Genomic DNA, 6,279 nt, shown 5'->3' with positions numbered 1-6,279 from the left:
AGAATGGCCATCGATTTTGTTTGCCATCCATTTTTCATCGGAAAGTTGGCACTGCTGAGACAACAAGAGAAGAGAAAGAGGCAACAAGGAAGGGGTAAGAAATAATCTAACCCACTAAAAGGATGAAAGAACAAAGTAGATTCTTCAGATAAATGATAAAATGCCATCTATGACCCTATTCCAATTGGCGTAGGTAAAATCTGTTTCTCCTTTTAAAAAGCATGTTTAACAGAGCTCATTTTTCTATATGATATTTTCCTAAATGGTTTCAGAAAATGTTATAAATTGATATATTCTTTTTTATAAAAAATTCCAGAAAGTCCTTGCAATACCAGGAAGTTTTCCTATGATAAAATCATTTGAAAGCGTGTAATGAAAGATAGTCTAGCGAGTAGTACCTAATTATCCTCCAGAATCATCTGCTGATAGAACCATGAGGGCATCAGAGTTACAGTTAACAGGATCATGAATAGTGGTACATTTTCCAGCTTCTGCTAGATTCTTAGAACAATCTACCAAGTTTTATTCCCTGAAATACTATATTAGGGCAAAAAAGATATAAAGGATGAGGCTTCTGACTGAAACACTCAGAAAATTCTGCCCATCATGCTCCTCCCACAGAGTGCCTTTTGACTTGGTGAAAGCTCTTGGGTCCCCAACCTCATCAGGAAAACTCTGCATCCAGTTCCACAGTCCTCAGGCCTCTAGCAAAGGCGGGGGCCAGGGGGAGGGTGGGAAGGCAGACTCCACAGTGTATGGAGTAACCTACAGGCATCTGCCCCCCTGTGCTCAGCCTGTGATTCTGCTTTCTGCCAACTTCCCTACAGGACCCAGCACTTTTTGTCCTAAAAGAGAAAATCCACTCCAAAACACACTAGGGTGCAAAGTAGATTTTACAGAAGACTCTTGAGGAAACAGAAAAAGAGGATTTATGCCACACACTAGAAAGCAAACAACCTAGGAAAACATTTCATTCCAGATTTTTTTCTCCCTCATTTATCTTTCACTTTGTAGCCGCTAGGCCCCCTCTTTCTTTTCACAATATTCCCCCACAACTTCCTTAGCTTTCCTCTTTCTAACTACAGATACTGGAGGACTTAAAGGCCCCATTCAGAGCAGGTTTATCAAATCATCCAGCTAATGAACTCCTCTAACTGCCTGGAGGAAATCTGCTGCTAAGAAAATCAGTTATGTTTTTCATTAACTTTTTGTCCCAGAATGTGCAATAAGCAGGTGTTAGAACAGAGGCTGGACAGGCCGTCAGTGAAGTTCATAAATAAGCAGGTATGCTTGCTTGTGCTTTGTAGAGCATACATGCAGAATAATAACTATCCCTCATTATTTAGAAATAAACTCCCCTCATAGCAAGAAGACCAGGCAATGGGAGTGAGCTGAAGTTACGATGACTGAAAAGCTGATTTCCACAAAACCCTGATTCATTAAGGTTCAAGACCCTCACCTGCAGAGGCTGTTTAGGTGCTGTGATTTGGCTGGGTTATGCAGTGTTTCTTAACCGTTAACATGCGTGTGACTCACCTGGAGATTTTGTCAAAGTGCAAGTTCTGATTTAGTACGTCTGAGCTGTGGCCTAAGGATCTGTATTTTTAACAAATTCCTGCACTGTGTTCCTGGTTTACACTTGAGTAGTTGGGAGACAGTTCTAATGGGGTGGGGTGGTATAAGAATGGAGAGGTAATGGATAGCATCTTGCGGTCAGAAGGAATTTCTATGTGAAATTTCTGGTAAAGTTAATTAAAGTGAAAGATACTCAGATTTCCAAAGGCCAGTAATTTGTTTTGATTTCTTTACTCTTTCTACATGCTCTAACATCAATTTTGTATCTACTTTTGCAATTTCATATTCTTTTTCTTAAATAGGACCCCTAAAATTGTATAAGCTTCAGCCTCCATGAAATCTGGATCTGTCATTATCTGTTGGGCACCAGAAATTGGGTTTGGGACTGGGTACATCTACTTACCTCAAGGTCAGTATCTGAGAAGAGGAATTTATCCATGGGAAAAACAGCAATGAGGAGGAAAAAAAATAAAATCTCCATCTAATCTGAGGCCAAAAAACAAGGACCAGAAATATCTCTTTTTGTTCAAGGCTGAGTAAAAGATGAGGAAGAAATGAAAAACAGTTTACAGCTTTACTAAAAGAATTCCTCTATATCACGAAGAGGGCCATTATTGTAAAACTAGGAGGAAAAGATAAATTCATTGCTATTTTAATCAGAATTAACTTTTCAAGTATTTTTGGAGTGTTCAGCAACATAATAAAGAAAATGATGAAATCTTAGTAAAGAAAAGAGGGACTAGAAATGATGGGTCAAATATAAGAAATCAAAACCATGGAGTCTAGATATATTTTATTCAAGGAAAAAGAAAAAATCCACATTTAAAAAATAGAAAAAAATTTAAAATTACAATATTTAGAAAATGTAAAATAAGATTGTGATATTAAATTATAAAAATTATAATCCTAGGTATCAGCTTTAAAATCTGACCTAAGAGGTATCAGAGCTGAAGAAAGCTTACTTCGGCTATAGTATGTCACTTGAAAGACATTGATGCTGCAAAATTCATGGTGAAATGACAAGAAATAAATCACTGGGGAAAATATCAGTATATCAGTATTAGTCTAAGGAATATTAAGTGGACAAAGATACAAAGGGAAATAGATGTTATAAAGAACATAATTCATAAAAGAGTTATACTTTTAGTAAATTCTATAACTTAATAGAATTATTTTTGAGAATCAAGCTTTACAAATTGCTGTAATTTATTTTGTTTCAGTAGGTTGCCTTTTCATTTTCTTATACTTTTTTCTGTGCTGACTTTTTTAGTTCAATATAGTTCTACTTTTGCTGCTTTTAATTTTGGTGTCAGATTTAAAAATTATCAAGACATCATAGACAGATAGCTTACCGTCTATGTTTCCCTCCAGGAGTTTTATGGATTTAAGTTTTACATTGGGGTATTTAAACTATTTTGAGTTAATTTTTGTATGTGATATGATAGTGTTGAATTTTGTTGTTTTGCAGTTGACTGTCCAGTTTCCCCAACACCATTTATTAAAGAGACTTCTTTCTCCATTGCATATTGTTGGCTCCTTTGTCATAAATTAGTTGATAATATGTGTGTAGTTTTATTTCTGGACTCTCTATTCTATTCATTGATATGTGTCTGTTTTTATTCCAATACCATGCTATTTTAATAACTATAGTTCTGTAATATAGTTTGAAATCAGGGAGGCTAATGCATCCTGCTTTGTTCTTTCTCAAAATTACTTTGGCTTTTCAGGGTTTTTTGTGGTTATATACAAATTTTAGAATTATTTTTTCTAATTCTGTGAAAAATGCCATTGGATTTTTGAAAGGCATTGCATTGAATCTGTAGATTATTTTGGATTGTAATGTACATACTAACAATATTGATTCTAAACAATAAGAGTATATTTCTATTTATTTGTGTCTTCTTCAACTTCTTTTATTAATATTTTGTGATTTTCAATATATAGGTCTTACACTTCCTTGGTTAAATTTATCTTTAGGTATTTTATTTTCCATGCAATTGTAAATGCAATTTTTTTATTAATTTCTATTTTTGACAGTTTGTCATTAGTCTATAGAAATGAAATATATTTTGTGTACTGATTTTTGTTTCCTTTAATTTTATAGACTTTGTTTATTAATTCTAACATTTTTGGATAGATTCTTTAGGGTTTTCTACATATTATATCATGTCATGTACAAATAGTGACAGGTTTTTTTTTTTTCAATTTGGATGACTTTTACTTCTTTTTCTCCCTAATTGCTCGGGCTGGGACCTCTAATACTATGTTGAATAAAAGTGATATGAATAAGGATTCTCGCCTGTTTCCTGCGTTTGCCATGTATGGCCTTTATTATGTTGAGGTTCATTCCCTCTGTATATCTGTATGCAATTTGGTGAGAGTTTTTAATCAAAATGGATATTGAATTTTGTCAGTTGCTTGTTCTGCATCTTTTAAGATAATCATATGAATTTTATCCTTCATCATGTTAATATGGTGTATCATGTTGAGTGATTTGCAGATGTTGAACCATCCTTCTGTGTCTGGAATGAATTCCACTTGATCATGGTATATCAATTTTTAAAACGTATTCTTGAATTTGGGTTGCTAACATTTTGTTCAGAGTATTTGCACCTATGTCAATCAGGGATATTGTTCTGTAATTTTGTTTTTTATTTACGGTCTTGTCTGGTTTTGATATTAGCATAATGATGACCTCATAAAATGAGTTTTGAAAGTTTTTTTCTCTCTCTCTTTTTTTGTTTAAATATGGAACGCTTCATGAATTTGTGTGTCATCTTTGCGCAGGGGCCATGCTAATCTCCTCTGTATCGTTCCAGTTTTAGTATATGTGCTGCCAAAGTGAGCACTCTTATCTTATTTTTTAGAAAAGCTTGAGAAGTATTATTATTAATCCTTTTTTTTTAATATTTAGTAGACTTCACCAGTGAAGCTGTCTGGTCCTGGACTTTTTGTTGTTGCTGGGAGGTTTTTTATAACTGATTAAACTTCCTTCCTAGCAATCCATCTGTTTAGATTTCCTACCCAAGATTCAGTCTTGGTAGGTTGTATGTTTCTAGGACTTTATGCATTCTTCTAGGTTATCCAATTTGTTGGCAAAGAATTATTCATAATGCTCTCTTACTATCTTTTGTATGTCTATGGGATCAGTTGTAATATCTGCTTTATTCTGGTTATACTTTTTTGAATTATCTTTCTCTTCTTGGTGAATCTATCTAAAGACTTTTTATCTTTTTTTAATTTAATCTTTATTGTATTTTTTTCCATTACCATTTATACCCCCTCTTTCAAACAATCACCACACTGTTGTCCATGTTCATGAGTCCTTTTCCCTTCCCCAACTAGCTGTCACCCTGCTGTCCATCTATGAGTCTGCCCCCATTTTCCTCGTTATTTCAGTTCATTAGATTCCACATGTAAGTGAAATGATACGGTATTTGTCTTTCTCTGACTGGCTTATTTCACTTAGCAGAATGTTCTCCAGGTCCATCAATACTATCACAAAGGGTAAAATTTTCTTCTTTTTTATGGCTGAGTAGAATTCCATTGTGGAAATGTCCCATAGTTGTTTCATCCACTCATCTACTGATGGAAACTTGGGCTGCTTCCATATCTTTTTAAGAACCAGCTTTTAATTCCATTGATCTTCTCTATTATCTTTCTAGTCTCTATGTCATTTATTTCTGCTCTGGTTACATCATTCTTTCTACTAAGTTTGAACCTTTTTAAAAATTCTTTTTGTAGTTCCTTGAGATGTACATTTAGGTTATTTGAGAGTTTTTCTGTTTCCTGCAGTAGGCATTTATTGTTATGATCACCCCTCTTAGAACTGCTTTTGCCACAAACTACAAATTTTGGTGTTATATTTTCATTTTGGCTTGCAGTAAGATTTTAAATTTTTTTTCCTTTTGATTTCCTCTTTGACTCATTGGTTATTCAGTAACATGTTGTTTAATCTCCACATATTTGCAATTTTTAACTTTCTTTTTGTTATTAATTTTTAATTTCATATTATTGTGATTGCAAAAGATCCTGATATGATTTCAATGCTTTTATTTATTAAGACTTGTCTGTGGCCTAATATGTGATCTATCCAGTAATATGTTTCATGTGCACTTGAGAAGAGTTTGTATTCTATTGCTTTTACATGAAATGTTCTGTATGTGTCCATTAAGTTCTTCTGATCGCAAATGTCTTCTTATTGTTTTCTTATTGAAAACAATATTTTCTTGTTTTCCATATTTTCTTATTGATGTTCTGTCTGGATGATCTATCCATTGATATAAGTGGGGTGTTAAAACCCTCTATTTTTATTGTATTTCTGTCTACTTTTTTACTTTAGGTCTGTAACTATTTGCTTTATATTTTTAGGTGCTCCTATATTGGGTACATAAATATTTACAAATATTTACATCCTTTTTTTTGCCTCACCACTTATTATTATGTAACATCATGCTTTGTCTCTTGTTACAGTCTGTTTTAAAGTCTACTTTATCTAATATTAGTATAATTACTCTACTTTCTTTTGATTTCCTTTGCATGGCATATCTTCTTCATTCCTTCACTTTCTGTCTGTGTGTGTCCTTACTTCTGAAGTGAGTCTCTTGTAGGCAGCACATAGATAGGTCTTACCTTTTTATCCATTCAGCCACTTTATGTCTTTCAAAAATTTAGTCTGTTCATACAGGGGTGGGCAAAAATAAG

The 6,279-nt window shown here is 33.6% G+C and overlaps 1 non-coding gene across 1 annotated transcript; it reads right to left on the bottom strand.

Moving 5' to 3' along the window:
* Positions 1-4,317: 4,317 nt before the first annotated feature.
* On the bottom strand, positions 4,318-4,424 carry LOC112296612 (U6 spliceosomal RNA). The gene has a single exon (XR_002973939.2). It is a non-coding gene; the product is annotated as a U6 spliceosomal RNA (small nuclear RNA).
* Between the last annotated feature and the right edge of the window lie 1,855 nt (positions 4,425-6,279).

This window comes from Desmodus rotundus, chromosome 7 (assembly GCF_022682495.2).
Source record: "Desmodus rotundus isolate HL8 chromosome 7, HLdesRot8A.1, whole genome shotgun sequence".
NCBI lineage: Eukaryota > Metazoa > Chordata > Mammalia > Chiroptera > Phyllostomidae > Desmodus > Desmodus rotundus.
This window is presented reverse-complemented; position numbering and strand designations above follow the sequence as displayed.